Source organism: Hoplias malabaricus, chromosome 11, assembly GCF_029633855.1.
Source record: "Hoplias malabaricus isolate fHopMal1 chromosome 11, fHopMal1.hap1, whole genome shotgun sequence".
NCBI classification, from domain to species: Eukaryota; Metazoa; Chordata; class Actinopteri; order Characiformes; family Erythrinidae; genus Hoplias; species Hoplias malabaricus.
The window spans coordinates 24,307,668-24,320,192 of record NC_089810.1 but is presented as its reverse complement, the minus strand read 5'-3'; the positions used below and the strand labels follow the sequence as shown (position 1 = coordinate 24,320,192).

The 12,525-nt window shown below is 39.0% G+C and overlaps 1 long non-coding RNA gene across 3 annotated transcripts; it reads left to right on the top strand.

The window, feature by feature from the left end:
• The first annotated feature begins 825 nt into the window (after positions 1-825).
• LOC136710055 (uncharacterized) lies at positions 826-11,081 on the top strand. Of its 3 annotated transcripts, XR_010804560.1 has the most exons (5): positions 826-1,794; positions 2,168-2,269; positions 4,289-4,402; positions 5,991-6,087; positions 6,192-6,262. It is a non-coding gene; the product is annotated as an uncharacterized lncRNA (long non-coding RNA). The 3 variants fall into 3 exon arrangements; XR_010804561.1 differs by lacking the exons at positions 5,991-6,087; positions 6,192-6,262 and adding an exon at positions 10,313-11,081 and having other exon boundaries at positions 827-1,794; XR_010804562.1 differs by lacking the exons at positions 5,991-6,087; positions 6,192-6,262 and adding an exon at positions 5,795-5,889 and having other exon boundaries at positions 827-1,794.
• The last annotated feature ends 1,444 nt before the right edge of the window (positions 11,082-12,525 follow it).

Below are 12,525 nucleotides of genomic sequence, written 5' to 3'. Positions count from 1 at the left end.
TTATTAAAACTGTATTTTCAGTGCATTCACTTGAGAGAGAAAGACAGACGTGACAGTTAAATTAAAGTGCCAATATGTGGGTTTTTGTAAATACTTTAAATCACGTAAAATTGCTTTGAGATGTTAAAAATCTGCAAATCTAAAACAATGTGTTTGACAGTGTAGCCTATGATTATATTTGCAACTCCTTCATTTGAAAATCAGTGAGCATTTGGTGTGTACTATAAGCCTGACTTGCTTGTAACATTTGGTTTGTTTGTATTTGTTTACTTTTAGGGAGAGAGAGATTTTGGAGAGGGAGACAGCAGAAGCCGTTCCTGGGCAGGTGGAAAGAGGAAAAGGAGAGTAATGCACTGACCCCTTGACTGATCTGCATCTAAGCTCAGAATACGAGAACTGTTTATTCACATTTAGATGTGTACTTACAGTAAGTGAGTGAATGAATTACTGTGTTCCTCCATAGCTCCAGACTAACCTTAACATGCTCCCTATTCTCCTCACAAACATTCATCAGTTCCTCAAAGTACTCCTTCCATCCTTCAAATATCATCTCTTCATTAGTCTGCACAATACCTTCTACATTCATTATCATCCTAACATGCTGTACATCCTCACATCCTGTTCCTCTCTCATCTCGCCAGTCGATACATGTCTTTAATTCTAACCTCACTATCCATATTCTCATACAACTTTTCACGTGCATTTTCCCTAGCCTTTGTCACTTCTCCGTTTGCTTGATGCTGCATTTTTTTGTATTTCTTTAGACATCTCTCTTGAGATTCCAATTCTGTTTTGTCGACCACTTCCTTCTTAAGATTTCCTGCATGATCTCCCCATTCCAGCACAAAGTCTCCTCCCTTCCTTCCTCTGTCCATACAACAAACACAGTACCTGTAGCCGATTCCCTCACTGCTTTTGCAGTCTCTGCCCATCTGTCCATCACCTCGTCCACCCCACCTAGCATCTGCCTCACCTCCTCCCTGAATCACACACCGTACTGTTCTTACTTTAACGTCCACCATCTGATCTGTGATTTAGCCCTCACCCACTTCCTTTTTTTCACCTCCAAATACATCCTACCTACCACCACCGTCTGATGATGCCTTGCTATACTTCACCCCTGCCACCACCTTACAGTCACTAAATTACTTCAGGTTGCTTCGCCTGCATAAAACAGTGCAGACCTTCCTCCACTCTTAAATGTCACCCTATGCTCTTCCTTCTTCTGAAAATAAGTATTTACTACTGCCATTTGCATTTTTTGGGGCAAATTCTACCACCATATCATCTACCTCTCTCCTTTTACCAGTCATAGTGCTAACGTTCAGTGTTTTCACTCTCACCTCCACCTTCCTCACCCTCTTCTTTATTTTGTCTCTCAACTCTTGTTCCCCCTCTCCTTCTCCTCCTGTGACCAACAGTATCCCAATTTCCACTGGTACACTGGCAGGAAACAATCCCAATGGTGGACGTTGTTAACCCGGGCCTTCTCTGATCCGATATGGAACTCTTGTTAGTGATCTGCATTGTTAATTTGACATAGTTTATACAAAAGATAATCTTTCTGACACAACCCTCCCTATGTATACACGCTTGGGACCAGCATTACAATGCAATGTATTTCAGTGGCTAGGTTATGATTTGTCTGCCTACATTTACGCATATTGTGAGTTCCAGGAGGACAGTACAATTGAGACGGAGGAGAGTGAAAGCACTTGATGAAGCAGCACAGAATGTCATCAGTGCCACTATCAACACCAATGTATTGGAAGGTATCTCTAAACTCATATAAAGGTAAATCTAGTATAATCTTTTCTTCAAGATTAAATTGTGCATTATGTTTTTTTTTTTTTTTTTGCCTGTATAGTTCACTTAATGTTTTAAATTAGCAGCCTTTAAGCAGTTGTAGAGTAGTTATTTGTAATATAAGGAGTACTGGTAAAATTCAGCTTTTTATTTTTATTTTCTGCTAAATGCTAATGTGTTTTTAAAACTTTTCAATTTTTGAACTGAAGCTAGGTTATGCATAATATGTAGATTAAAATAAAAGATTGTGTATTCATTAAATTACACGGATAGTCTCATTTGTGGTTACCAAATGTTTAATATTAAATTGTGATATTTCATTAACTGTAGGCTGTTTTACTGTTGTTTGAAATCTCTGTAGAAGGCATGAGAGGACACCGCTGACATGATGGACATGGTAGAACAAACCCCCTGAGCTTCTGGTCCTGTGCTCAGCGCTGGAGCTCCGTCCTCTGACTTGGAGGTATTTAAAAAGTTTTCATATACATATAGTCACTGAAATAGGTTTTAGTGAGGCAGGTCACTGTGGTCAGTTGAAGTTAATTTCTCTGGTACAAAATTGTGATAGTTCATTGCTTTTGGGTGAGGCCTTAGGGACGGTACTGGTTACACACACTCTCAGGCCTTACGTTGTGGGGACCCTCTCAGGACGGAACTATTGAAAAGGTTTTGGTCAAATGTGCACACACACACTGTCAGGTCTTGCATAGTGGGGTCCCCGTTTAGGGAGAAACACCTACTAAAGCAGTACACGCACAGGTCAATATACAGACAGTTTATCTGAACTACAGTGTACATTACCCCATGACTGATGTCACTGAGGGTCTAGTTTGGATTTGTTATTATTTTCTTTTCTGACACACCTCTTTAAGCTTATATTAGTGACACACACTGTCAGGTCTAGCATAGAGGGGTCCCCTTCTAGGGAGACACTCCTACTGTAGCAGTACACTCACAGGTCAATATACAGACAGCGTTTCTGAACTACACTGTACATTAGCTCATGACTGATGTCACTTTGAGTTTAGTTTGAATTTGTTATTATTTTCTTTTCTGACACAGCGCTTTAAGCTTAAATTAGTTACACACACTGTCAGGTCTTGCATAGTGGGGTCCCCGTTTAGGGAGAAACACCTACTAAAGCAGTACACTCACAGGTCAATATACAGACAGTTTATCTGAACTACAGTGTACATTACCCCATGACTGATGTCACTGAGGGTTTAGTTTGAATTTGTTATTATTTTCTTTTCTGACACAGCGCTTTAAGCTTATATTAGTGACACACACTGTCAGGTCTTGCATAGCGGGGTCCCCGTTTAGGGAGACACACATACTAAAGCAGTACACGCACAGGTCAATATACAGACAGTTTATCTGAACTACAGTGTACATTACCCCATGACTGATGTCACTGAGGGTCTAGTTTGAATTTGTTATTATTTTCTTTTCTGACACAGCTCTTTAAGCTTATATTAGTGACACACACTGTCAGGTCTAGCATAGAGCGGTCCCCTTCTAGGGAGACACTCCTACTATAGCAGTACACTCACAGGTCAATATACAGACAGCGTTTCTGAACTACACTGTACATTACCTCATGACTGATGTCACTGAGGGTTTAGTTTGAATTTGTTATTATTTTCTTTTCTGACACAGCACTTTAAGCTTATATTAGTGACACACACTGTCAGGTCTAGCCTAGTGGGGTCCCCGTTTAGGGAGACACACCTACTAAAGCAGTACACTCACAGGTCAATATACAGACAGTTTATCTGAGCTACAGTGTACATTACCTCATGACTGATGTCACTGAGGGTCTAGTTTGAATTTGTTATTATTTTCTTTTCTGACACAGCTCTTTAAGATTATATTAATGACACACACTGTCAGGTCTGGCATAGAGGGGTCCCTTTCTAGGGAGAAACTCCTACTATAACAGTACACTCATATCTCAATATACAGACAGCTTTTCCGAACTACAGTGTACGTTACCTCATGACTGATGTCACTGAGGGTCTAGTTTGAATTTGTTATTATTTTCTTTTCTGACACAGCTCTTTCAGGTTATATTAGTGAAACACACTGTCAGGTCTAGCATAGAGGGGTCCCCTTCTAGGGAGACACTCCTACTATAGCAGTACACTCACAGGTCAATATACAGGCAGCGTTTCTGAACTACAGTGTACGTTACCTTATGACTGATGTCACTGAGGGTCTAGTTTAAATTGGTTATTTACTTTTCTGATTCAGCTCTTTCAGGTTGTATTGGCGGTTGTATTGGTGGTATAATCTGAAATTGTTACTTGTGTCAGGACAAATGTGTCTTACGTTTTTTAATACCATGGTGTATCCATGTCAAGTCAATTTGACTCAGCAATTGTTTAACTGATGAGAGATTAAACATGTTGTAAAATGTATTGCACTTTAAATACTAATGTATTTGTGTGTGGTGTTCACCAAAATGTTTTACTGTTGTTAGAAATCTCTGTAGAAGGCATGAGAGGACACCGCCGACACGATGGACATGGTAGAACAAACCCACTCAGCTTCCAGTCCTGTGCTCAGCGCTGGAGCGCCGTCCTCTGACTTGGAGGTATTTAAAAAGGTTTCATGTCCACATAGTCACTGAAATAGGTTTTAGTGAGGCAGGTCACTGTGGTCAGTTGAAGTTAATTTCTCTGGTACAAAATTGTGATAGTTCATTGCTTTTGGGTGAGGCCTTAGGGATGGTACTGGTTACACACACTCTCAGGCCTTACGTTGTGGGGACCCTCTCAGGACGGAACTATTGAAACGGTTTTGGTCAAATGTGCACACACACACTGTCAGGTCTTGCATAGTGGGGTCCCCGTTTAGGGAGAAACACCTACTAAAGCAGTACACTCACAGGTCAATATACAGACAGCGTTTCTGAACTACACTGTACATTACCTCATGACTGATGTCACTGAGGGTCTAGTTTGAATTTGTTATTATTTTTTCTGACACAGCGCTTTAAGCTTATATTAGTGACACACACTGTCAGGTCTAGCATAGAGGGGTCCCCTTCTAGGGAGACACTCCTACTATAGCAGTACACTCACAGGTCAATATACAGACAGCTTTTCCGAACTACAGTGTACGTTACCTCATGACTGATGTCACTGAGGGTCTAGTTTGAATTTGTTATTATTTTCTTTTCTGACACAGCTCTTTAAGCTTATATTAGTGACACACACTGTCAGGTCTAGCATAGTGGGGTCCCCGTTTAGGTAGAAACACCCACTAAAGCAGTACACTCCCAGGTCAATATACAGACAGTTTATCTGAACTACAGTGTACATTACCCCATGACTGATGTCACTGAGGGTCTAGTTTGAATTTGTTATTATTTTCTTTTCTGACACAGCTCTTTAAGCTTATATTAATGACACACACTGTCAGGTCTAGCATAGTGGGGTCCCCTTCTAGGGAGACACTCCTACTAAAGCAGTACACTCACATGCCAATATACAGACAGTTTATCTGAATTACAGTGTACATTACCTCATGACTGATGTCACTGAGGGTCTAGTTTGAATTTGTTATTATTTTCTTTTCTGATAAAGCTCATTAAGATTATATTAGTTACACACACTGTCAGGTCTAGCATAGTGGGGTCCCCTTCTAGGGAGACACTCCTACTAAAGCAGTACACTCACAGGTCAATATACAGACAGTTTATCTGAACTACAGTGTACATTACCTCATGACTGATGTCACTGAGGTTCTAATTTGAATTTGTTATTATTTTCTTTTCTGATACAGCTCTTTAAGGTTGTATTGGTGACTCACACTGTCAGGTCTAGCATAGAAGGGTACCCTTCTAGGGAGACACTCCTACTATAGCAGTACACTCACAGGTCAATATATAGACAGCGTTTCTGAACTACACTGTACATTACCTTATGACTGATTTCATTGAGGGTCTAGTTTGAATTTGTTATTATTTTCTTTTCTGACACAGCGCTTTAAGGTTGTATTGGTGACACACACTGTCAGGTCTAGCGTCGTAGGGACCACTTCTAGGAAGACACTCCTACTACAGCAGTACACTCACAGGTCAATATACAGACAGCTTTTCTGAACTACAGTGTATGTTACCTCATGACTGGTGTCACTGAGGGTCTAGTTTGAATTTATTATTTTCTTTTCTGATACAGCTCTTTAAGGTTTTATTGGTGACACACACACTGTCAGGTCTAGCGTCGTAGGGACCACTTCTAGGAAGACACTCCTACTACAGCAGTACACTCACAGGTCAATATACAGACAGCTTTTCTGAACTACAGTGTATGTTACCTCATGACTGGTGTCACTGAGGGTCTAGTTTGAATTTGTTATTATTTTCTTTTCTGATACAGCTCTTTAAGGTTTTATTGGTGACACACACTGTCAGGTCTAGCGTCGTAGAGACCACTTCTAGGGAGACACTCCTACTATAGCAGTACACTCACAGGTCAGTATACAGACAACATTTTCTGAACTACAGTTTACGTTACAGTGTATTTCTCTAAGTAATATGCATTTTCCCCAAGTATTTTTTTTCTTTTCCACAACTGCTGACTAGATTTTCAGCTGGTTCTGATAACTCCTCCATAGCTGCCCATAGTTTTCGGCACCTGATATCGAAGTTCACATGCATGGATGCAGCAAACTTGGCTACAAATCCCATAACACCTATCTCTACTGGTCTTGCATGTGCCTGCCACCCACGTTCTGTACAGTTCCCAAACTTTGTTCGATATTTGGACACTGAAAGCTGTGTTTGGTATTGAACCAACACAGGACACCATTTATTATATTGTTTTGAGGTTAGACTGTAAAAACTTATAGTTTGAAACAGACAGAAGCTCTGCAGGTCTCCCTTAGCCAGAGGGAGGGGCAGGTACTCCACAGAACATGCTTCTCATTGGTCCTCACTTGTATTAACTGTCCATGATTTATTTATATAAATTGTAATTAGTGAAGTATTTAAAATAGTAAAGCTATAAATGTGTCCCTAAATTTGGTTTCAGAAAGTTGGCAGCCTACAATTTCATAAATCACACTGCTTATTATTATAGAAAGAATAATTGTGCCCACACACTTTTACACAGGCCCACCCAAAGATCAATTTGTGGCTATGCCACTGATGTAGTTAACGTTTAGTCATAGTTCCTAGTTTGAATAAATGTAATAATATAAACTGGACTTGCTGCCACATCAGGCCATTGGTCTCGTTACACATACAAGGCTGGGGTTTGCATTCTTGCAATTTGCTGCTGATACAATTTAAATACAAAAATTCAGGTATCTCGTTTCCACCTGCCACTATCACTTCTCTCATTAAAGTGTTTGTAAAATAAAATAACTGTAGTTAGTAAGGCCTACCGATTTACATAGACTTAATATATTAACCGAAATAATAAATCTTGTAAAGTACTGTATGAAAAAATATGAGAATGACACCCTGCCTTTACGATGTTTGTTGGATGTGGCCCTTGAGTAAAAGTAATTGGGGACCCCTACTCTATTGTATCTCTGATAGTGCATTTCCACCAAAAAGGAACCAGAACGGTTCCAGTTCGCAAGGTGAATTTGGAACCGTTTGGTATGTTTCCATCTACACAAACTGGTTCGCGACCTAGAAAAGTTTGTTCCCAGCTGAGTTTCAAATGAAGCGTTATTGCACTGCGGAGCTTGACAGGGTCATTTACAATGTTTCAAATAAATAAATAAAAAGAAATAAAACAGGAACACGCCCTGTTTTTTTGTTTCTGGTGCTGTTTGTGTGCTATTCCATTTGTGTTGGTCAGAGCCGCAGCTCTCGGTTACGTTTCTCTGCTGTTCACAAGCTCAGCAGGACGGCTCTGAACTCGGCAACATTTACACAGTATTATATCTCACTCGGGTCTGACTTCATGGTAAACAAAGAATAAACAATGACTCTAACAATGAGTCTAACAGTCTTTGGTGCTGGCGCTGTATTCAGGCACAGCGACTCCCCCGCTAATGACGTATACCTGTTTCCCCTTTAAACGTGTAGAAACGCAGCAGTTCATTGGAAAGAATCAAGGTTCCAAGAATCAGGAATGGAACCGGTTTAGGAGCCAGAGTTCTTTTGGTGAAATAGCGCTGTGATTGACAGTAACAAATCAATGTTCTGATCGGTTAAATAAACCTCACTATATGATTGGTACAGCTAAAGCTTTCCTATTGGTACATCAGTTGGCCAATCAGGGTCACAAATTCACAACTGTGAAAAGAGATTTACACAAGCAGCAGAGAAGGTGAATGTGTGCATTTTTTGTCACATTTGGAACATACAGGTTTGCTCAATACAGGTTTAAAACAATACTCACAAATGTAATGGACTTTGTAACTGCTTTTGAGCAACTACATACACGAAATTTTAACTGTGCTTGAGCAACTACATACACGTAAAACTAAAATCCACAAATGTATTGGAATGCACAAATTTAAAACAACAACTACAATAATAAATTAAATTCACAAATGTGCAAAAAAGATTTGCATTTGTAAATGAAATGTTGTGAATGTGTGAATCAGTAACTTCTCAAACGGTTTAAAATGTGCAAGAGCAAACCTATTTAAAGTTCCAAATGTGACTGGGGGAATTTTTGAATGAGATGGAAAAATCCACACATTCTCCTTCTCTGTTGCGTGTGCGAATCTCTTTTTGCAGATGCGGATTTAGGACCCTGTTTTGACGGCCAATTGATGGACCAATAGGAAATCTTTAGCTGCACCAAGCAGATTGTGAGGTTTGTTTAACCAATTGGAACATTGATTTGTTGCTGTCAACCATAGCGCTTTTCCACAAAATGAACTCAGGTCCGTGAACCGCCGCGTTTCTACGGACAGCAGAGAAACGTAAACAAGAGCCGCAGCTTCGATCAATGCACATGCAATTGCGCCTAACTTCACCAGAAATGCATAAAAATGGGGCATGTTCCTGTTTTTTCCTATTATTTATTTATATGAAACGTTGTGAATGACCCTGTCAAGTTCCACTGGGCGATAACGCTGTATTTGAAGCTCTGGGCTCTTGGTTACGTTTCTCCGCTGTTCACAAGGTCAGCAGGATGCCTCTGAACTCAGCCATAGTGTCTCCGTTCATGACGTATTCCTGGTTCCCCTCAAAATGTGTAGAAATGCGGTGGTTCACTGGAAAGAACCAATGTTCCTAGAATCAGGAACAGAACTGGTTCAAGAACCAGAGTTCTTTTGGTGGAAAAGCGCTATGGTTGACAGCAACAAATCCGATTGGTTAAACAAACCTTGCGACCTTGATTGGTCCAGCTAAAGCTTTCCTATTGGTCCATCAATTGGCCGTCAAAACAGGGTCTTTAATTCGCAACTGCAAAAAGAGATTCGCACACACAGCAGAGAAGGCGAATGTGTGTTTTTTTCCATCTCATTCAAAAACTCCCACTGTCACATTTGGAACCTTTAAAAAAGGTTTGCTCTTGCACATTTTAAGTATTTTACTGATTCACACATTCACAACATTTCATTTACAAATGCAAATCTTTTTTACACATCTGTGAATTTAAGTTATTATTATTGTAGTTGTTGTTTTAAATTTGACGTATACATTTGTGGATTTTAACGTGTATGTAGTTGCTCAAACACAGTTACAAAGTCTGTTACATTTGTGAGTATTGTTTTACAAACTCAAAATTTTTTACCCTTATTTGACTCCAGAACATTAGTGCAGAGAGTACAATGCAGTAATTACAAAGATCTTAAAATACATACAGAACAGGACCAGTAGACACAACACAGACAACAGTGTAGTTCTTCTTCTCATCAGCCTATGCCTCAAATTCTCATTGATGGGAGCTTGTCTCTTCGCTCACTGTCAGTCACAAGTCTCATACTACTGGATATTTATTGGATATCGAGATCGAGATAGTGTTGATTTGCCTCTGACCTAAGGGTTGTTCCCGTGATCCCCTAACAGTCTTTGACAAGACAATCGGGGCTACAATCGTGCAGTGTGATCATATATCAGGAATCCATCAAGAAACATGTAATTGAATGATATTTATGAACGTACTTGTTTTATGAATGAGATGGATTCACTCAAGTATAAAGAAATGGTAAAAAGGTACTCTACTAAGTATTAATTACACCTGTCACAAAGGGTTTTAAAAGGTGTTTAATAATTCTGAGGCAGTAGTTATTTTGGGCATTTTTTGTTGGATTGGGAGAAAACAATATTATCTATTTAAATTGTTATTTTAATCACTTTTTGAAAAAAAAAAAAATAGCTAATAATCCTAATTTGGGGCTTGATACCATTTTGAGTGCCAATGTAGGTCTGTTTTCTCTTTTGCATGTTGTAAGAAAAACAGCCTTATTAAATCATGCAATTTGTGCCCAAAAACATGTTGGTAAAAGAGAAATTTTTATTAAAATTTAGGCATAGGAAAATTTCCTTTGAGATATATATATATATTTTTTTTTTGTCACCTAGGTCCAGTGAATTCCATGGAGTGGAGAAGCTCATGTTGATGGAAAGTTCCTGGAAAGCTGTTTGTTCACTGTATACATCTGAACAGTGGGCTCTTAAACCTGTCTCTGCAATGTTGTGATGTGATTTATATTGTTTTAAAGTTTCTGTTTTCAGACTTGATCAAAGCTCTCTCGGACCTTTTTACGAACACCTTGTGTCTATACTCACTGTTCATTTCATCAGCTCCATTTACAATGTAGGAGCATTTTGTAGTTCAGCATTTACAGAATAGTGTCCATTTCTTGTGCTGCATGCTTTGTTTACCAGATTTCACCCTGTTCTTCAATGGGCAGTACTCCTAGAGGACCCCCACCTAGCGCGATTTGTTTTGATTCCAGATACATTTCTTGGGGTGAGGTTGTGGTAGTGGGACCAAACAGTCCAGTAGTGTAGGTCCCATGCATTGCACAAGCACAATTAATGTGTTGCTCTGGTATGAGTGGATCAGACATGGCAGTGCTCCTACATGGTAAGAGTAACTAATATAATGGACAGCGAGTGTAAGTACAGTGTTCGTAATGGAGTTCTTGGTTAATATCATAGATGGACTGTCTCATGTAAATTATTCTGAGTTTATATTGTGTGTGTTCATATTGATTTTTAATTTTCTTTAGCCTAGCTAAGCTGATCAGTTATTCAAGGTAATATTTATTTATATTGTGTTTTATTCTCTCAGTTTTTGGCTAACTTCATTGCTTCTACAGTATGTACACATCTGTGCCTATCTTTTTCAGAGTTTAATAAAAGAACAAATTAGTTCAAATAACGTTAAAGGTTAATAAATTAATCTTTAAACTAATGCATCAGCCTGGATTAGTTGTTTTTCTGCATTAATTATAGATTACACATTGTTCTCTCTCAAAATGAAATTGGTCCCCACAAAGAATGAGAACAGGTGATTTGTGTAATATTTGGTCCCCAAATATACTCCAAACCTGAAATGTCCCCACAAGTCACGAGGACGTCTGGTCAGAATCAATTTTGGTGAGATATTTGTAATTTGAAGTGATATTAAGATTCACAAGTGCATTTTGACAAAGCATGATTTTTTTCAAGTCTGTAGCACCTTGGGAAAGGGTGGACCCCACAATGTGAGTATTCCTCCAGGTGACCCCCACAACGCACAGAAACAAGTATGTGTGTGTGTGTAGGTGTGTGTGTGTGTGCGTGTGTTTCTGTGTTTTTCACAGAGCAAATCACTGCAAAGGAAACACTAACCCCTCAGTTAAACTGTTTCAGTTTATCCTTGGTTGTGGCGTGGCTGCACTTTAGGAAATGTCTATACATTATACAACCAAGGACCACCAAACCATGTTAGTAAAATTACTGTAAAGAGTTTAAATACAGTGAAACAAGTAACAGTGAAATACCATGAATAGTTTCATCAGTGAAAACACACATTTTTACATCACTTTACTGTATACGAGCACTGGATTGTGACACCCACTGTATCTCATCACATACCAAACCCAAATACTGCCCATTTCCTTGCTCTCTCTTTTCTGCACTTCACCCTCTTAAGAACTGTGTAAAGGATGCAGTATATGCAGTATGGCTACATCTCCATATGCATTTTTTTCATTTGTCAAACTCTTTTGATGTTCTTTCTTGGATTTTGTCTTAAATTTAAATGTAAACTTATGGGGGTTTTAGGCTATATCTATATTTTTACACAGTATTTTATTTTAAACAAAACACTTATTAAAGATAACATATACAGTGGTCAGATAAAGCATACTGCAATATCTTATACATTATGACCTTATATTTTATGGTGAAATTCTGCCAGTACAATACACCTGCCAGTATTTTATTGCAAATTTTGCTTTAATTAATTCTTTACTGTCTGCATGCTATGAAATCCATACAGTAGTGTATCAAAATCTAAAGGCTGGTAATGCAGTAAAAGCAACACCTTTTGCTGGATGAGAAGGTGTCCGCAAACTTTTGGGGATACATTGCAGTAGTGGTGTGTTATAAAGGAGTGAAGAGTAAGGGAATGACTGCAGTAGTTGCTGGGTGTTTATTTTTACTATTCATGTGTGACTGGCTTTATTTCTACAGCAGTGTACAAACAAAGGTCCAATACACACAAACACCTTGTGCCGTCTGGACTGGTGTCCTGGTTGCTATGGAGACATCGTATTTCTCCCAGAATTGCTCGTATTGATCCT